The following is a 21,784-nucleotide window of genomic DNA, read 5'->3' on the forward strand; positions in this document are numbered from 1 at the left end:
GTCCGTGAGTTCAAGCCCCAAGCTAGACTCTGTACTGGCTGCATGGAGCCTGCTTGGGATTCTCTCTCTTTCTGTGTACCTCCCTCAAAAATAAATAAATATACATTAAAAAAAAATAAGATGGATTAGAAACAACTGAAGATGAAAAGACTCTCATCCCCATGTATAACTACTTCATGTTGTGTGCCAAAAAGAACCTTTCTTAAATTTCCATGCTATTTTACATTCCCACACTGTACTCAGCAAAGGTAGTGGCTGCTGAAAATGCCACTAGGACAAGACTAGGTAAAGATACTTTTGATAGTGTTTTAACTATACAAAAGAAGATACTGTACAGTTTATTTATTTTTAGAGATAGCACGCAAGCCATGGAGAGGGGCAGAGGAAGAGAGAGAGAGAGGGAGTGAGAGAGAGAACGTTAAACAAACTCCACACTCGGCACAGAGGGCTGGATCCCATCACCCTGGGATCATGACCTAAGCCAAAATCAAGAGTTGGATACTTAACCAGCTGAGCCACCCAGGCACCCTGAAACTGTACATTTTAATTTTTTTAAATGTTTATTTTTGAGAAAAAGAGAGAGCATGAGCAGGGGAGGGGCAGAGAGAGAAGGAGACACACAGAGAGAGAGACAGAGCATGAGCATAAGCATGAGCAGGGGAGGGGCAGGGAGACACGGTCTAAATCAGGCTTCAGTCTCTGAGCTGTCAGCACAGAGCCAGATGTGGGGCTGGAACCCACTGACCACGAGATCATGACCTGAGCTTAACTGACTGAGCCACTCTGGCACCCTGAAACTGTACAGTTTAAAAACAAGTTTCATGCAGCCTTAGATTTCACCCCTTTTTTCTTCCAAATGGGTGAATTGTGTACAGGGAGTTTAAATACTTTACAGACAAGAACAAAAGTAGTACTAACGTATTCATTATCATCCTCTTCGTCCTTTCCATCTTTCTTCTCTTCCTTCTTTTTCTTGTTTTCAGCCTTGATGACTTTTTTTGTTTTGCCACATAGGCTTGTTTTCATATTTTGGTATTGCAGCAATCTGATTTATGTAATTTTCCTCAACTTAGCAGCCTTCTTTTCCTAAGACTGCTTGTGCTCTGCAGCCGTGTTACTCTACATCTCTCCCTGTTTCTTTGCAGCATCACTAATGCATAGGCCAGGGTGTTCTCCTTGGAGTTGGGCCAGTACTCAAAAACAAAAAGATTGAAGGTGATTTCTTCAGTACATTGGGATCCTTGACCTTCATTTTGTTTCCCCTTTTGGAGGAATATAGGTTTTCATTTCTTTTATAACTGCCTTGTCTGTATTTGCCATATCTTCAAAGTTACCTTTCTCTTTATCACACATGGTCTTCCACATCTCTGAGTGCTTTTGTAAAACTGAGAAGGTGACTGAAGCATCTGGTTGCTTCATGTGTTCCTCCTGGCAAGTTTGCACAAAGAGTACATATGATGACATTTTGCTTCTCAGCCTCTTAGGATCTTCTTTGCCCATTTTAGTTTTTTTTTTTTTTCCAGTGTGACACAGAGTCACACATTGCCCTTCTGGTTCTTACTTGCCCTAGTCCTGTCTCTATAGAGCTCAGAGTACTGCAATGGCTGTCAGTTTATGGTATGATTTTGACAATGATGTAACATTAAGTAATAGGAGACTGATAAAAGATGTTGCTGTATTATTATTATTTTTTAAGTTGGAGAAGTAAGACGTGGAATTTATTTTTAAATTAAGCTTTGTATGGGGCTTGAACTCATGACCCTGAGATCAAGAGTTATATGCCTGGGATGCCTGGATGGCTCAGACTGTGAAGTGTTTGACTTAGGCTCAGGTCATAATCTCATGGTTCCTGAGTTAGTTCCCCACATGAGGCTCTCTGCTGTCAGCACAGAGCCTACTTTGGATCCACTGTCCCCCTCTCTCTCTGCCCCTCTCCTGTTCATGCATGCACATTCTCTCTCTCCCTCAAAAATTACAAAATGAATGTTTTGTAAAAAGGTCACATGCTCTACCAAATGACCAGCCAGACGCCCCAAGACAGAATTGTAGTTATGATATTTTCCTAAGCATATATCCTATATGTAGATGCATAATTAATACACATTTCAGACAGTTTAGTTCAAAAAGTTTAAATAATCATTTTGTATAATTAAAATAGAACCAGATTATGATTTTAACCAATCACTTATATATAACTATTTCCTCAACAAGTGCCTTCCAAGGATTACCAGAGAGTAGGGTAACAATTCATCTTTGTTTGCCTAGGATTTTGCTGGTTGTATAACTGAAAGTTGTGCATCCTGGAGCTTTCTTAGTCCTGAGCAAAATGGAATGCTTGGTCACTCTACCAAATAGTCCTTAGGTTAATATTTCCCAGTTATGTTTTTGTGATAAGGTACTAGTTTTAAAAGAAAATGTAAAATTCTCACTTCTTAAATTTTTAAAAATTTATTTATTTTAGTAATCTCTGTATCCAACAAGGGGCTCAAATTCATGACCCTGAGATCAAGAACTGCATGTTCTACTGACTGAGCCAGCCAGGCGCTTCTCAATTCTTTAATTTTAATTTACTCAAAAACAAACGAACAAATAGGTTGTAAAGCACTTTATTAACAGATTTTTAACCTGGCTTAATCTCTTCAAAAAGTCAATGTCATTATTAAACAAAAAGTGGAAATGTGGAAGAACTTCTACATTAAGAGACTAAAGAGACCTCTAAAATTAAAGCATCTAACTAAAAGCAACCAAAAGCATCCTAACCAAATCTCACAAGATCGTGACTTGATCCTGGTTTTAAAAAGGGGAGTGCCTGGGTGCCTCAGTTGGTTATACATCCGACTTTGGCTCAGGTCATGATCTCATGGTTCATGAGTTTGAGCCCTGCATTGCTGTTGTCAGCTCAGAACCCGATTCAGATTGTCTGTCCCCATCTCTCTCTGCCCCCCCCCCCTTGCTTGTGTTCTCTCTTTCTGTCTCGAAAATACACACACACACACACACACACACACACACACACACACACGGCACCTGGGTAGTTCAGCTGGTTAAGTGTCCAACTCTTCATTTCAGCTCAGATCATGATCGCATGGTTCATGGGTTAGAGCTCCACACCAGGCTCTGCACTGGCAAGTGTGAAGCCTGCTTGGGATTCTCTTTCTCTTTCTCTCTCTGCCCAACTCCCCCCTCCCCCCCGCCCAGTTTGTGCTCTCTCTCTTTCAAAATAAATAATAAATAAACTTTAGAATATATATATAAGATCCTTGGGGGCACCTAGGTGACTTAGTTGACTAAGTGTCTGGCTCTTGGTTTCGGCCTAGGTCATGATCTCATGGTTCATGTCTTTGAGCCCCACGTTGGGCTCAGTGCTGATGGTGCAGAGCCTGCTTGGGATACTCTCTCCTTCTCTTTTTGCCCCTCCCCTGCTCATGCTCTCTCTCTCTCAAAATAAATAAACTTAAAAAAAATCTTGGGGCTTCTGGGTGGTTCAGTCATTCAACTTCCAACTTCAGCTCAGGTTGTGATCTCATGGTTTTTGAGTTCAAGCCCCGCATTGGGCTCTGGACTTCCAGCTCAGTGCCTGGAGCCTGCTTTGGATTCTTTATCTCCCTTTCTCTCTGCCCCTCCCCCAAGTGCACTCAGTCTCAAAAATAAATAAACAACAACAAAAAAAAAACTTTAAAAAATCTTTAGAGGACAATTAAGGACATTTAGCTATGGATTAAATATTAGGTGGTAATAAGGAATAATTGCTAAATTTCATAGGGTCAAAATGGTATGATCATAAAAGGAGAATGTAATTATTTTTAGATCATGCATTCTGAAATATTTAGGATAAAGTTTTTGATGTTTGCAATTTATTTTCAAATGGTTTGTCAAGAAAATATTTTTATACATTTTTGATAAAACAAAGTTAGCAAAATAATTTAACAATTATTCAGTCTAGGTGGTAGGCACCCTAGTGTTCATTGTACTGTTCTTTCAACTTTTCTGTGCTTTAAAACTATTCATAAATAAAGTTGGGGAGGGGCGCCTGGGTGGCTCAGTCAGTTAAGTGGCTGACTTCGGCTCAGGTCATGATCTCATGGTCCATGAGTTCAAGCCCCGCGTCGGGTTCTGTGCTGACAGCTCAGAACCTGGAGCCTGTTTCAGATTCTGTGTCTCCCTCTCTCTGACCCTCCTCCGTTCATGCTCTGTCTCTGTCTGTCTCAAAAATAAATAAACGTTAAAAAAAATTTAAAAAAATAATAAAAAAAATAAATAAAGTTGGGGGAAAAAAGAGAAAAGATCTGTCATCACCATAATCTAGTAAGTTTTTCACATCATTGATAGGGAGACATTCAGATGTTACATGCCTCTTTTTTTTTTTTATTTAGTTTTTATTTTTTTTAATGTTTTTTTATTTTTGAGAGAGAGAGAGACAGAGTACAAGTGGGGCAGAGAGAGAAAGGGAGACACAGAATCCACAAAGCAGTCTGCAGTCTCTGAGCTGTCAGCACAGAGGCTGACTGAAGGCTCAAACTCCTGAACCACAAGAATGACCTGAGCCCAAGTCGGACGCTTAACCATCTGAGCCACATAGGCGCCCTAAGATGTTGATACAAAATGAAATATACTAGTCATCTATGATGTGTTCTAGCCAAATGTAAGTACCTTAAGATTATTTTAAAGATTTTATTTTTTTAACTAATCTCTACATACAGCATGGGGCTTGAACTTACAACCCTGATCAAGAGCTGCATGCTTGGGGTACCTTGGGTGGCTCAGTCGGTTAAGTATCCAACTTAGACTCAGGTCATGGTCTCATGGTTCATGAATTCAAGCCCCACATTGGGCTCTGTGCCGACAGCTTAGAGCCTTGGGGCCTGCCTCAGATTCTGTGTCTGCCTCTCTTTCTGACCCTCCCTAGCTTGCACTCTGCCTCTCTCTCTCTTTCTCAAAAATAAACTTAAAAAAAAAAAAAAAAGCAACTAGAGAGGTACCTGGCTGGCTCATTCGGTGGAGCATGCAAGTCTTAATCTTGGAGTTGTGAGCTCAAGCCCAACATTAGGTATAGAAATTGTTTAAAAATAAAATCTTTAAAAAAAAAATGTAAGAAGCACCTAGAAAAATTTGGAAGATGGGATGTTCGGCAGGACAGCTGCCCCCATCTTCTTAACACATTGGTGTCATGAGAAAAGGGACTACTTTAGATTAAAAGAGACTTAAGATACATAATCAGAATCAATTCTTGTTTCTAGATTGGACCCTGGTTTAGACAGACAAGGGGCAAAGGATCTTTTTGAAGAGACAACTGGGAAGATTTGAATTCAGACTGAGTATTAGATGAGATGAAAATGTATTATCTTGGAAGGTAAAGATTGTTAACCCAAAAGAACACATTACAAAGCAGTATGCACAATGTGATCCTACTTTGATGAAAAAAATACATATATGCATATACATGTAGAATATGATGTCGAAGGATACCCACTTATTATATATCTTATTATTATAAAATGTCTGGAAGGTGGGAAGATGCTGTTTTTTTTTTTTTTTAATTTTTGCTTAGTTGTATTTTCAGTACAATTCCAGTTGCATTTCTCCAGTGTTCATGTTACTGCTTTTGTAATTTTTTCTAAGGTTGAGAAAGATAAACATCTTAATAGATGTCAACATTAAAATTGTTGGCAACATTTCTTTATTAATAGACTTTCTATGGGCAAGATGTTTTACAAGTTCTTAGTGCTGGCGTATATCTGAATTTTTGGGTGTATTCCTCCTGAGACTAATATGCCTGCTGTATTCAAAACACCTTCAGCATCAGTGTTGGGAAGACCAACCAAAATCTTAATAACAAAGGTAAGTAATAGATTGTTGTATTTTGAGCAATGGACAAGAGCACATAGGAAAAGGCAAATTTTACAATCAGAGTCCAGTGTGACAGCTTCAGGAGGTCATTTCTACCACAAGAGATTCCTCTTGTGGAAAAGAGAGGCAGCATTGTATATGGCAGAAAAATTGCATTCTAGAAGTCAGCTCCAGTCTTCTGTTTTTTAAAAATGGGGCAGTGGGGTGAGAGAAAACAGACTAATCTGAGATGTATTTGGGAGATCAGATAGACAAAAATACATGCACATGGAAACGTTTATAGTTAGCCACAGGATTCCTTAATTTTAGGTTACTATTTCATGGGCCATACTGCAAAGGGTAGCATAAGGTGAATAGGAAAACAAGAAGACCGCCTTCTTGTTTACTTCCTGGATCATTGGAGAAGGGAGTAGACCACTTTCTGACCAACCTTTTATGTAGTACCAGAGTACTGTGCCCATACAGGTCATCGTTAAGTGCTTTAATGCATCTCTCTCACACTGAATGATAGTGTCATATCCTTATTAATCAAGATAGATCACTTCAATTCAGTTCCTTTCTCCAGGACTCCAAGAGACCAAAGAAAGCAAGCAAGCATGTAATTCTGTTATGATTTGGAACTAAATGGTTCAGATGTTTCTTTACTTCTGTAGAAGTTTAGATACAGGATAACATCTAGAAGCTTCCCGTGCCTGTTACCAGTCTTCTTATACTTAGCCAGGAAACATGGCATAACATGTCTAACCTGGGCATATCTTCTCAGCATATGTTTGGGGGGTTTTGAAGGGTAGAATATTGCTTGAAGAAGAGAGCTCCCGGCAGTAGTGTATATGCCCTGGCAGAAGAGTGCTACAGATTACCTTGATTTGAAAGTGTCACAAATACTTTCGAGAAGTGCTTGCCTAGCTCAGAAATACTACTACTGCTTTTATGGAGCTCTTTATAAGAACTATTTAAATTAAGCTTTGACTTAATTCAGAGATGGCCCAATTCTTTGTTTGCTATTTCTCTCACTTCAGATGCTTTGCCTGGAAAGGCAAAATGCTTTTCCTTAGTCCCCTCACTAACAGCAGTCCCTATCCTAACTTTATTCCTTTCATTTTAGATCTATAATTGCTTTCCAAAAGCCCTGTCAGACTTAGGAGAAACTTTAACAGAATTTACTTCTAAAGGTAGAATCCAGTGATTTCTGGCAATTTGAGATAGTGTGAGTTAGCTTTCTCCTACCTCACCAAAGGACATGACTAAAGGAGGAGCTTTGTGGACCAGTCGTGCATGGTTTTCCTATTAAATTAGACCCTTGAGTCCACTAGACTAGGATAACTAAAGAAAATGATATTGTCTGTTCCTTTCCTGCTTCCAAGGTGACCCAAAAAGTTCTCTCCCATCCAAATCAAGGGTTGATGACATTGCTTTGATTGATACCTTTTGTCCCCAAACCAAATTGTTTTTTATAGCTCACCCCCTGCTAGCACTTTCCAAAGTGCCACTGCCATCAGCTCCAGAGGGAGCCCCTTCCTCAGGCTTCCTGGCCAGCAGCTGCACTGTGATGGCCAGTAACACCGAATGGGAGGAGAAAGCAGCTTGCAGACAAATGGGCAGCTAATCTGACCGACAGCCCCATCACTAGAACCATAAAAAACTTCTTTTTCCCCTGCCCCTCCCCCACTTGCCTCATCTGCATTTCTTAGCTGAAGTGGGTGGAATGCCTCTTGGAAGAATTATGGCTTCAATATTGTTTATCAAATCAACCTCAATTCTTTTTTTTTTCCTTTTTTCTTTCTTAAACCAATTCTGTTTATTGGGCCCAATATTGTCAAATCACTACAGACCTTATAGATATTAAAAGGACAATAAGGGAATATTATGAATAACTTTATGCCAATAAGTTTGACAAATTAGATGAAATAGACAAAGCCCCTAAAAGACACAGATTATCAACAATGTGTCTGTCACCTGAACTATAGTTTCTAGATCCTTCTTTAAACTTTCTGTTACTACTCTCTGTGTTCAGCTTTTTATTTTGAAGCAGCCATTCAGAGCTTACTTAATTAGCATTCTCAATTCTTCTGGGATCTGGTTACTTTTCAGCACAAGTTTTGTAATTGTGTGATAGAGGGGTTAAGCTATTGTATGAGAATAAGCATCTCAGGGGTTAATAAGTCTTATCTTAAGATTGTAAAACCCTGATCCTTCTGGGTGGCCTTTATGTTGAGGCCAGAATGACAGCCTCTCTGGACTTTATCTAGTGTCTCTGGTCTTTGCAATGTGAGAACATTTCAAGGAGTCGTTAACATATATATGTGGTTAGAGCCTCTTGCACCATAAAATGGTTAGACAAGGACCAATATAAAACAGTCAGTCTACAATGAAGCTGAGGCCTTGAAAACAAGCACATCCTTTTCAGTGGTACTTGCTTTTTTATAATGTGTCATTTAGCAAATGGACTGTGAAGAATTAGTCATGCCAGACTTCTAGCCATCTGATGACTGGCTGTAGACTAAATATCCCAGTTGAAAATCTTTAGGCTTTAAAGCTTCAGTCTTTCCTTTCAAAGTTCAATTGAAATAAAATACTACATCTGATAGGACTCCCAAGTTCTAGTCTAGTTTAACTTGTTTGCACCTTTCAGAGATGCAAGTTCAGCACACAAATGGCAAACTTTTATGAGTTCCTTCATGCCTCTCAGGGGTGTAAGAAAATGAAATTTTAAAACCATTGTTACCTTTGTGCTGAGAAATACAATACTAGAGTTAGGTAAAAATGTAATATTATTAAGGTATTGTCTCATCGGCCAAATCACCATGTTACATCCCCCTTTCTATTGCGAATACGATGGGTCCAAGCCTGAATTCACTATTGTGTATGGAAAGCCAGACCTTTTCTTGAGATTCCCATAGGTCTGGATACCCCTACCTGCCTTCTTCTCTCAGCTCTTTCAATAGTTACCTGACTCTCAGGGCCTGACTGTAGGCTCTCCTAAGCCACCTGGCTGGCCTTTTCCCTGGACTCCACACCCTTGCATCTTCTTTTACTTTTCTTACTGTCACAGCTCCATTCTTAAAGTCTCTTCATTTTTTTCTTGATCATCATTTCCTTTTATCTTTACCAGTGAGTTTGGTATTCCTGACCTCAACATAAGCTGCTATAAAGGTTTGGGTTTGTTGGTTAAATCTCAATAAAACTGAAAAAGATAAAGATTTTTTGAAGTTATGAAGCACATCACAGACTAAAGTACTTAAAAACATTATGCTATCATACTTTGTTACTGTTCTAGTTGGCCTGGGGACTCAAGTTGAATAGACACTGCCCATGATGAAAATAGGTTTCCTTCTTCCATTGAGTAGCTAGGTTTGACATTCATTCTATTTTGTGACAAGTATTTGTTGAGTATCTCATGTATACCTAATGCGTTAAAAATAGTATCATATTTGTTGGTCTGGTATTCAGAGCTCTCACAGACTGGCCAGTGCTTGTCTTTCCAACTTTATCACACCAGAACTTGCCCTTATGAACACTGCTCTAGCTAGAGTGGTCTAGTGGCTCATTCCTAATTGTGTTCATTTGCTGAAGCCAGTCTCTTCCTTTACTCCTGCATCCCCACATCACAAATACTGGATGACTCTCCTACTCTTTTATGGTTATGCAGTTCCTAGTTTAGAAGGCAATTTCCTAGAATTTTGCTCTAAAATATGCTTGCTTCTTGTGCCTGTGAAATACTCATGCTTAATTTCTGACTTCTCTGGCACTTAATAATATACTCCATAGACATAATGTAGTGGGTAATATGGTCAAATGGTTTAGCATTTGGCTTTTGGAAATAGTAAAGCAGTTTTGTATCATAACTCCATGACTTCCTAGTTCTGTGACCATGGGAGGAGTTGCTTAATCTCTAAGACTGTTGCCTCATCTGTAAATTGAGGATAATGATAGTATTGACCTGACAGGTTGTTGTAAGAATTAAATGTGAAATGTAAAAGCACCCAACAGTACCTTGGAGGCACAGAGTAAGCACTTAGTCAATGTTAGCTATCATTATTTGCCTCATGTATTTTATTATTGTTTTTAATTATGAATTTTTTTCTTAAGTAAACTCTAGCCCCAATGTTGGGCTTGAACTCATGATCCCAAGATCAAGAGTCACATGCTCCACTAGACTGAGCCAGCCAGGTGCCCCTACCTCCTGTATTTTTAACTCATTTATATATGGATTATGTTCCCACCATTAATGGAAGAACTTTCTCCTATTACCTATTACATGCCAAACGCTATACTAAGCACTTTTATTATTTAACTCTCACAACAATCTTGAGGTTAAAATGATGGATTTCAGGGTGCTTGGATGGCTCAGTAGGTTAAGTGTCCAACTCTTGGTTTCAATTCAGGTTTGTGGGTTCGAGCCCCACATCAGGCTCCATGTTGACAATGTGGGGCCTGCTTGGGATTCACTCTTTCTCTACTCCCCTCTCCCCCACCCCCACTCTCTCTCCCTCTCTCAAAATAAATTTCTTAAGAAATTCTTAAGAAATTTCTTTAAAAAATTTCTTTTAAATGATTGGATCTAGAGGCCATATCTAGGAATTATTAGAGCTACAGTTTTTAACTTAGTTACATTTGGCTCAAAAGCCGTTCCATGACTTCATGGTGTTTTTTTCACAGACCTAGAAAACCTTGTTTTTTTCATAGGTCCTGCTAAGTGTTGTGTACAGACCAAGTTCATTCATTTAATGGACTTATTTTGTATAAATCAGTGGAGTGGAACTTGGAGCTTTCCTACATTTATGCTATTGCTTTTGGGGGCCGATAATCACAGTTTTGTTTCCTTTATCACAAATGAAATGCCTCCAAATCCCTTTTCATTTTCCATATTACTAAAGGCATTCATGCCTTTATTTACATTTAACCACTGCTTGTTCTTGCTTAGCTTTACCAGTGGATATTAAACTACATAATACAACCCCTTCATTTATAGTTGAAGCAGGGTAGCTAAGAGACATGCCCAAGGTCACACATCAAGCTAATGGCTGATGAGCCAGGTTCCTGGATCACATCCAGAGTGCTACTTACTATGCAAGGAGCCCCTTGAGAAGAAGCACTTTTGAAAAGACTGTTATCATAAGCTGTTAACAGCCTCCACCTGCAGTCTTTTTTGTGGCATTAATTTAACAGTAAACCTTTTAAAAAATATAATGTACAAATAAGCTGCCTTCAGCACAAAATTCAAATTATTGAAATCTAATCATAAGACCATATGTACTTGAAGAACATCTTACTATTGCTGTTTTACAGGCTATAAGCTTCTAGAAACCAAAGGGAGTTCTAATTTATTCTGTATGGCAATTGGCATGAGACATCATATGAAGGCCAGACTGTCAGGATAGAGAAACTTAGGGGCTCAGAATAGAATTTTAGAATTCCAAAAAAGTTTTGTGCATATCTAATGCATTTGAATCCAGTCCCATTCTTTTTATAGTAACGATTTTGAAGCTCAGGAAGTGATTTGCATGGCATTATAGTAAAATCTGTGGCAAAATCGGCAACACTTTTCCAATAATGCCCAATTGCATTCCTTGATTACTTGAAAATTAAAATTAAATTGTGTTGATATCACAAAAATAGCAGGAATAAATACTTTTGGAAAAATATAACCTTTAGGGAACTAAAATCAAACATTACCTTAATCTCCCTTGAAATGTGAACCGCCATATTATGTAGGCAACTTCACTGCATATACAGATTTTCCTGGCTTTTCAACAGTCCTTATGTGTTACTGGCAGAATTATTTTTTTCACCAGAAACATCAGAATTCAGAAAGAGAGAAAAAGGGAATTATCTCAGCTAAATGGGAACTTTGAAAATATCCAAATTGTGAGCTATTCTAAAGTGGCCTCAGTTTTTAACAACTTCTGATCCCGGAGAGGAATTGGGATGGGTTTGGGTCATCCTCTAGGAAAATCAACAATTCTTTTCTAGTATTTTAGCCATAGAGGCAACAAAAATATCTGGCTGTTCAATATAGCTTTAACACTATTTTTATCTTCAGTGTTTTTTTTTTTTTTTTTTTTTAATTTTTTTTTCAACGTTTATTTATTTTTGGGACAGAGAGAGACAGAGCATGAACGGGGGAGGGGCAGAGAGAGAGGGAGACACAGAATCGGAAACAGGCTCCAGGCTCTGAGCCATCAGCCCAGAGCCTGATGCGGGGCTCGAACTCCCGGACCGCGAGATCGTGACCTGGCTGAAGTCGGACGCTTAACCGACTGCGCCACCCAGGCGCCCCTCTTCAGTGTTTTCTTTAGGTTATGGGTTATGTGTGTACACCTATTAGAGACCAGGATTCAAGAGAAATTTTGTATTGTCAAATTTTTGAGACAATTTCATTCTTCCCAGTTTGTGCTCATATAGATTCAGGTCACACTTTTTTCTTTGGTACAGTACTACCCAGCCTGGGTCTAAAATCAGACTGAGAAGGAGAATTATATGACAGTGGGGAACCACATCCATACCTTCAGCCCAGCCCTGTCCTTCAAACTCTGGAGATTATTCAGAGTCAACCCCAGGACACTAGTGAGTGTGGGAAGCTCTTGGAGGGGTGAGGAGTGGGAGGATACCAGGGACCTGAAAGATCTTATGCAGTTTCCTGCCAAGCTGGCCTAGGATTAACCCATCATTTCCCAGCCAGAGTTATCCCAGCTGTCTTGCTTTCCTGGGGTCTCTCATGTTAATCTATGGAATTGACCAACTGAGTTTGACCGTGACTGGCTTTGTTTTGCAAAACAAAATTGGTAAGGCAGGCCTCATGCTGACTGACTGAATGGTGTCATCAACTCAATTCAAGGGGTGCCACAAAAGCAAGGAAATGAAACTTCAATTTCCTCCTCATGTTAAATGATAGCTTATCATACTGATTATGACCCTTATGCAGCTCAGGGCAAAGTATTTTATTGCTTTTGTTGTGAACAGCAATAAACCACTCTCATCTTCCACATTTTCCTCCAACTCCTACCCCCACCCCACACCTGATTAAGGCTCATCCAAAAGGACTGTTCTTTTTTGTCAATGGTCTGAAAACCAAAGCCTTCTTTTTTTTACACCCCCCCCCCAACCTGTCAGGATTTTACCTTTATTCTAGGAGGCCCAAGATTTGCTTTAAAACAGAAACAAACAACCAAAGAGAGGTGGGGAAAAAGCCCTTCTGGCTTCAGAGCGCCCTTGTAATATCCAGCTCCTCTCACTTGAATGAGCTTTGCTTAGGTTCTGGATCAGGCAGACATTTGTTGTCTTCCCTGTGTTCACACTGCCCCTGTATATATACTTCCACTGGAATACTTCTATATAACACATTTTTATGGGCACAATTGTGCTTTCCTTCTGGATTGGAAAGGGCTATGTCTCTTCATCTTTGTGCCCCTGACCCATAGAAGGCATTCACTGAATGAACAGATTGATAGATGCCAACCCATAAAGTTCAGCTCATCTATTTCCCTACCTGCCAACAAGTCTGTACCTGTCTGTTCCCAGATTGCAAAAGAGGTCCAGTTGCTTAGCTTCCCCATTAGGCACTTGTGGACATCAGTGGGAGAAGTGTGGTGTTTCTTTGGACTTGAACCTGTACTCTCTTCCCTTCACCTCCTCCTTTTCGTAGAAGTCTCATTTATTCTCATGGCTTCAAAACTGTATGTGTATGACTCCTAAATTTACATCTCCATCTCAAATACCTTCTCTAATTTAGTCAGCTTTCCCAGATTTAATAACCAATTGCCTGCCTGATATCTCCACTTGAATGTCTCAGAATATTTTCAAAGTTTGCATGCTTAAAACGGAGCTCTTTGCAATTCATTTTTATTTTTTTATGTATGCCCTATGTCCAAAGTGGGGCTTGAACTAATGACTCTAGGATCAAGAGTCCTGTGCTGTACTGACTGAGTTTAAAAGGAACTCTTTGGGTTCTTAGCTGGCTCAGTCAGTACAGCATGTGACTCTTGATCTCAGGGCTATGAGTTCAAGCCTCACATTGGGCATGGAGCCTACATAAAATAAAATAAGGTAAAATGAAACTCTTGATTCCCGTCTTCCCATTAGCCCTAATGTCTTCCTCTCTCATTTTGCTGATGTCCATAAGTGGCATCATCTGCCACTCACTTACTAAAGCTAGAAAACAAGAAGTTTTCCTAGATCCCTCCTCTTTTCTCACCCACCACATCCAGTGCTTCAGCAAATTTTATTGGTTCTACTTCATTTCTACATACTTCTCATTTTTCCTGTTCTCTCTAGTCGCACTGGCCCTACCTTATTCCAAGCTACCATCAGCTCTTGCCTGGCCTAATATATAATTGCCCTTTTGTCTTCAGGATTCCATGCTTGTCTCTCTCCAGTCCATTTTCCATATGAGCCAGTATGAGTTTTCTTACAAAGTAAATAGGATCCAATCAGCACCCCACTTAAAATCTTTTAGTGGCTTCCCATTTCTCTGAAGTAAAATTCAGACTTTTTTACTGTGACCCACTGGATCTTGGATGATCTGACCTCTGCCTGCTTCTCTAAGTTCACCTCATGCCACCACATACAAACCATGCTCTAGTCACATCAAGCTTTTATCAACTCCTAGAATTTTTCAAGCTCTTTTCTGCTTTGGGCTTTATTGCTTTCTTTATCTTTTTTTTTTAAGTTTATTTATTTATTATTTTGAGAGAGCAAGAGAGAGCGGGTGGGGGAAGGGCAGAGAGAGGCGGAAAGAAAGAGAATCCCAAGCAGTCTACAAACTGTCAGCCTGGAGCCTGACGCAGGGCTCAATCCCACAAACTGTGAGATCATGACCTGAGCCGAAGTCAGACGCTTAACCAACTGAGCCACGCGGGCACCCTCCTCCCCCTTTATTATTTTAAATTTCAGAGAGAGAGAGAGAGAATGAGAGAGAATATTAAACAGGCTCCACACCCAGTGTGAAGCTTGATGCAGGGCTTGACTGCATGACCCTGGATTATGACCTGAGCCGAAATCAAGAGTCAGAATCCCAACCAACTGAGCCACCTAGAAGCCCCAGGACTTTATTGTTTATAACACTTCTTTCTGGAATATGCTTTCCTGAAGCTTTTATAATTGGATCCTGTTCATCTGAGTATCAGCCTAAATGTCAACTCACAGAAAGCCTTCTCTGACCACTTTATCTAAAGATGTTGCTGCCTTATAACAATCATAATTATTTCTATCTCAGTGTGTGATAATTTAATTTTTTATTTGCTCATTGTATATGTTCTCATTAGAATGCCAGTTCCATGAGGGCAGAGAGAGACCTGTCAGTGTCATGAACTTCTGTATCACCTGCATTTGTTCTATGCCTATAAAAGAGTAGGTGCTCAGTAAATATTTATTAAATGAATGAATGAATGAATGAATGAAATAGGTTATAAATAGGATCAGTGTATAACCATCATCAAGACAGGAAACTTTTCAGTGTGAAAGGAAGCACAATTACATTTATACTTGGGACAATAGGCATAAATCATAAAGCAATAAAAAGAGCACTAGAGTTTCCAGAAATAAAAGAAGTCCAAAGTACTCTGAAGTACCCTACAACAATTTTTTTCAAGTTTATTTATTTATTTTTTTTTTAGTAATCTGTACACCGAATGTGTGGCTCAAAATCATGACCCCAAGATCAGGAGTTGCGTGCTCTTACAACTGAGCCAACAAGGCATCCCTGTGCCTTACAATATTTTTATACGGGTAAAGCCAAGTTAAAATGAGTACTATAGAAAGGGACATGCAGTGAAGAGTAGGGAATGGACTGACCTTTTCCTTCTTCTTGGGCTTAAGTGGTAAGGGTGTGTTTGGGAACATCATATGTTCTTCTCTTTTCTTCTTCTTTTTTCTTTAGTGTTTATTTTTTTATTTTGAGAGAGAGAGAGAGAAAGAGAGAGAGTGCGAGCAGGGGAGAGACAGAGAGGAGAGAGGGAATCCTAAGCAGGCTTTGCACTGTCAGTGCCAAGCCCAATGCGGGGCTTGATCCCATGAACCACAAGATCATGACCTAACCCCAAATCAAGAGTCAGAAGCCTAACTGACTGTGCCACCCAGGCACCCCTCTTTTCTTCTTGTTATTAAAAAATTTTTTTAATTTCACATAGCACACCCAAGCCCTCGCCCATCAGTTACCTATCTGAGTTATTGCCCCACTAGTTAGTTTTGAGAATAGTATGGATCCACCCCAGAGCAAAAGACCTAGGGTTTGCCTGAACTTAGAATTAGGAGACATGAGATCTATCTTCATCTTGACTTTTACCTATAGGCAAATAACCGTGAACAAATTACTTTCCTCTTTTGCAAGGTGAGGGGGTTCTAGGAGATGACTTAGGTCTCCTTTCTCTGAGATTCCATGAACTATTTAATGTCAGGAGAACAGTAATCACCCACCACATGCAGAGTGTTGTGAGAGTCTTACAGAGGCACTGAGAGGTAGTAACATGGTTCTACCTCCAAGGAGGAGATTTGTCAGCCCTCTTGTTGAGACATAGAAAAAGACATAATGCCTAGATATCATAGGTAGCGATATTTAGATTCTATCAAATAATTGGCAGGCAATTTCAAAGAGCAGCTAATAAACCTTAAGGACAGAGTATTTGGAGAGGGAGAGTCAATCGTTAGGGCAAAAGTATTTCAGGGAGAAAGAAGATGGTCTCTAGTGGGACACAGAAGTTGCATGGGAATGCTATATGTGAGGAACTGTCATGACTTGGTCTGGCTGGAGCTGAGGAAGCAAAGGATAAAATTGGAAAAGCAAGTTAGGAGCAGGTGACCTGTAGGAAGGGCAGTGGCTTGGAAAAAGAAAGGAGTAAAGCTGATTATTCACTTTCTGATCTATTTACTTCTAAATTGTTTGAATTTTTGAATTTTTTCATCAAAAACATATTTTTTATGAGAATGTATGTATAGAAAAATTTTTTAAATGTTTACTGTGGGATATTGTCTAGTTTAGGACACTTCAAACGTAGGCCAAAGAACTGGGATTTTATTCTCTAGGACATTGCATGTTTCATTTTTTAAAAAAGGTTTAAAAATTTTATTTCAAGTACAATCTATGTCCCAACGTGGGACTTGAACTCCCAACCCCAAGATCAAGAGTTGCATGCTCTACCAACTGAGCCAGCCAGGTGTCCTTGTTTGTTTTGTTTTTTGATCAAATGATGATGAACTGAATGTAGTATATTAGTAAGATAAATGTGGTAACAATGAGTTAAATAGAGAGTTGAGAAGCAAGATACAAATTATTGAGTGCAAAATTCATCTACATGGTACAACAGTGTTAGTCCACTGGAGGCAAAGGCAATGAAGAGAAGGGAATAGATTTGGAAGGCAAACCAAAGGAAGATGATTAAGTATGAAAAGGTAAGTCTGGGAAGATTCAGGAGTAAGCCTCAGTCCCTCAAAGTTTCCTTACACCACTTGACAGAAACAGAAGTCATAAGAGAAAGTCACTGCTGTCCCTCTGGTAGAAATGGTAAGAAACAATAGAGCTGTGGTGCCTAGAATTTACACAGAGGTGGTGATTTAGGAATCATCAGCAGAGAAACAAAACTGGAGTTTTAGAGTAGGTAAGTTCTCCAGGGTGAAAGCAGAGAAAAAAGTGTGTCCTGATTGTTAGTTTCATGTTCTTGCCCCTGTGCCACTGCAAGCCCCTGCACCACTGCAAGCCCCTTGCTTTGGAGGACTTTGCTGCTTGAGGTCCCAGCTGATGGAGATGAGAACCAAGGCTACTTGGCTGAAATGAAGGGGGTTAGAAATGAATTTGGGTTATGGAGAAATGCAAATAGGGCCTGAAGGGGCAAAGTGCTGTGTTGGCAGAGAACAGGTAGATTCTTCAGATACTTGCGGGCAAAGAGGATATGGCAGTGAGACTTGAGAAGGATATGTGGTTTGCATCCCGCTTAACTATTCATAGAAGCCTAAATTTGGTGCATTTGAAGATAGTCTGGGAAAAAGAGTGTGAGAGAGAACTAGTGAGAAACTGGAGTTATTAGGTTTATTTAGCTTGGAGAAAAGGAGAGTTTGAAGGCTTGATTCATAATGAGAGATCCTAGAAGATTTGGTGGGCTTAAAATAAAGCAGTGCTGATTCAGGTTAGACCTGCAGCAACTGATAAGCAGTTTATCACAGGAAAGGAAGGACTGGCTTCCTTCCCCCTTGATGGTCTTTCAAGAGTGTACAGTATGCTCCTCCTTAGGTGTTTGATTAGGAACTCTTCTGTTAAGAAGCACATGGCTGAATCAAGTGATCTCATATAGACTGCAAGAAGCTCCTGGTGAAGAAATGATAAGGGACTTCAATACCTCTGAGTCCCAACATAGGTTTGCACAGTTAACTGTGAATCAGAGAGGAATGTGGGAATGAATTTGGGTTCCTGGTGCACCACCAGGCCTTTTCCCTTACCTATGTCCTCTGTTCCCCTATCTGGTCTCCCTACTCCTTTACTGGCCTAATGTGGTCTGAGGCTTCCTGGACCCTTGGCCTAATTTCCCCATTGCTTCCACTGGTCACCAAACATCCCTTTTCTGATGAAAAGGGCATTCTGGCAGGGTAGGCAGAGCACCAACTGTGGAGAATGTTCAGGGTCTTGGAGTCTCGTGTTACCTCTTTACTTATCTCATTTGGTGACCCTGGGCAGGTTACTTTTTTCCTCTGAACCCAACATTCCCCTGTTTGTTAGGGAATGCAGCAGGATTAGCTAGTTTAGAGCTATAGTCCTACTCAAAGGTCTTTAACTTCTCCTGAAGACTTTGCTCTGGTCCGTGCTTTCATTTCCCCTCAATCCAAACATCTGTATCTGGGCCCAGTCTCTCTCTGTCTTTTGTGATCAATTATTGTAAGTAGTTTGTGATCTGGGGCTAGAAATTTGTCTTTCTCTGGATCCTGTTTTTCCTTCCTCGACCCTCTAAAATAAACACTCCTCCTTTGACATTCCTTTGAAACTTTGACCTCTAATATAGACCATAACTGTTAGCATTTTTCTTTGAGTACCCCCTAGCAAACCAGGATTCTGCCCTCCCAAGTCAGCAGGAGTCAGGCTATCTTGCTTTATCATTCTAAGGAAGGCCTTTGCAAGTCAAAAGTTAGGTTTCTACATTCTGGAGAAGGGCTGAGAAATTTAACTCTCCTACTTGCAGAAGAGGGAAGAAGAGGACACCTTTCACTGCATATGAATGGTAGTCATTCTACAAAGCTGTCAGAACAGTTAAGAATGTCACCAGAGATCCCTGGGCTTCCAGAGCCTAAGTGGTGTAAAGAAAGTGTATGGGTTTGGTTTGTGTGATAGTGGCGTGAATTCAAATTCACCCCCCTGTGTTTAATTTTAGGTTAGGTGCTTAACCTCTCTGAACCAGTTTCCTCAGTAATAAGAAGGGAATAATTGTAATTCTCTAATTGGATTGTTCCCAGGATTGAAGGATATAATAGATACTAAGTACTTGACACTTAGTGGGTCAAGTACTTTCTTTTCACCATACTGTTACAAGGAAGCCCTAGCAAGCCCTGAGGAAATTGGCAGGGGACCCTAGGAGACTCTAGGAACAAGCCTCATGGTTTTCTTAGAAGCCCCTGATTCTACCCATGGCAAAGGTCAGATAGGAAGGAGGACTAGGACAAGGATGAGGACCAGGAGGAGGAGAGGAGAAAGGAGGTGAGAGGGAGAGGAGCAGAGATGAGGTGAGAGGGGCTTGGCAAGCATAAGAATATTTTCCTTTAATCCAGACCGAGAAAATACAGGCTTCTATTCTCCGGGCCCTGTGAAGCAGTGCCTGGATCTGAAATATGCAAATAGGCTCATGGACAGGATTCCCTTATTGAGTTGATTCCTTTTTCAATAGGTTTTCAAGACCTACCATAGACTGTGGCCAATCTCCCTGTCTTGAGCCCTGAACCTATTGAACATAGGAGTTTTACTGTTTTGTCACCTTAATGATAGCCAGTTTGTTAAGGACAAGCCAAAAGGGAAGGAGTGTAGGGTTGTAACTAGTGAATCTGAATAACACTGTAATGCCTTGGAATGAATCCCTGACAGGAAGGTGATGGATGTAGAGAATCTAAATTCCTTTAGTTCCTGGCTCAGGGTCTATGTGGGAAGATTGGTTGATGTGATTGATTGCCATGAAAGTAAGATGAATGAGGATGGAAGAGACTTGGAAGGAGCTAGACTATGAGCTTTTGGGGGAAGTAGGAATTCTCAGTTGTTCTGTGAAAACCTCAGATATAAAGCCACAGAAAACACAAGGCATGCTCCTCTTGAATGATCATGTTTGTACAGGGCAGCGGGAATTGTTTTGTTTTTGAATCCCCCCCCTCCCCCACTTCAGGATTATTTGGGAACCTCGGGGAGGTCCTGGGGGGAAAATGTCAAAGCATCAGGTAGGTACCTGGGTCCTTTGGATGGAGATTCAGTTAGGAATGAAGGGAGAATATCTAGTTTGTTCATTTCCCTAGCACATTGTCACAACTCAGGTTTCATAATGGACACTTTGGCATCTATGTGTATTAAAGGATTGACCTCAAGGCCAGATCGTTTTATAATTTTTTTTCCTCTGAGCCCCAGGGTAATATTGTTTTGGTTACCTATTTCTTCACCATAATTTTTGTGCTTAGTGTCTTGCTCCCCTTTCCACTACCAACACACACACATTTCCTGTGTCACTAACTGTAGTATCTTTCTGTAAACTTCCTTAGGACAGAGGTAAAGGAAATCTTCCCTTTCCTTGACATAGGCTGCACTTTATGGATTTCTCCTTGTCTCTGGCATCTATGGTAGTTGTAAATGCACCAGAAGGAATATTTCACCTTCCTTTTTACTGAAAGAAAGAAAGGAAGAAAGAAAGAAAGAAAGAAAGAAAGAAAGAAAGAAAGAAAGAAAGAAAGAAAGAAAAAGAAAGAAAAGGTGGGTTATTTCCTGTTGGCATTTTAAAAAATTAGTAACTTAAAATTTTTTTCTAATGTTTATTTTTGAGAGAGAGAGAGAAAGACAGAGTGTGAGCAGGTGGGGGTGGGGGGCAGAAAGAGAAGGAGACACCATATCTGAAGCAGGCTCCAGCCTCCTAGCTGTCAGCGTGGAGCCCAATGTGGGGCTCGAACTCACAAACTGTGAGATCATGACCAGAACCAAAGTCAGACGCTTAACCAACTAAGCCATCCAGGCACCTCTCATTCTTTTTTTTTGTTTGTTTTGTTTTTAAAGTTTATTTATTTTTGAGACAGAGAGAGACAGAGCATGAACGGGGGAGGGCCAGAGAGAGAGGGAGACACAGAATCAGAAGCAGGCTCCAGGCTCTGAGCCATCAGCCCAGAGCCTGACGCAGGGCTCGAGCTCATAGACTGCGAGATCGTGACCTGAGCCGAAGTCGGACGCTTAACTGACTGAGCCACCCAGGCGCCCCTCATTCTTTTTTTAAAAAAGTATTTTATGGCAAGTATTTTTTAAGTACTGATTTTTTTAAGGGAGCACTAACTCATAATCCTGACATCAAGAGTTGCATGTTCTACCAACTGAGCCAGCCAGGTGCCCCAATAACTCATTATTTTTTGATAAGAAAAATATTTGGTTTTTTGTAGACAAGTGTAAAAATACAGAAAAACCCAAAAAGGAAAACAAATCACTCTATGTTGGTATTATATGATAGCAAATATTTTCACATTTTTAAACATAAGTTCTATGCCCAGTGTGGGGCTTGAACTCCCAACCCCAAGATCAGGAGTCATGTGCTCTACCACCTGAGCCAGCCAGGTGCCCGAGTATTTTCATATTTTTAAAAACAAAATTGGGTTATCCTCAACATGCTGTTTTATGATTAATTTTATTCATTTAATATATCATGTGTGTTTCTCATGTTACTAAGTATTTCTCGAGAATATTATTTTAATGGTTGATAATTTCATTGTGGAGCCATGATTTAACTAG

The 21,784-nt window shown here is 40.1% G+C and overlaps 1 pseudogene; it reads right to left on the reverse strand.

Moving 5' to 3' along the window:
* Positions 1-819: 819 nt before the first annotated feature.
* Positions 820-1,500, reverse strand: LOC112860663 (high mobility group protein B1-like 1 pseudogene; annotated as a pseudogene).
* Between the last annotated feature and the right edge of the window lie 20,284 nt (positions 1,501-21,784).

Source organism: Puma concolor, chromosome A1, assembly GCF_028749965.1.
Source record: "Puma concolor isolate L17-30 chromosome A1, mPumCon1.1.hap2, whole genome shotgun sequence".
Taxonomy (NCBI): domain Eukaryota; kingdom Metazoa; phylum Chordata; class Mammalia; order Carnivora; family Felidae; genus Puma; species Puma concolor.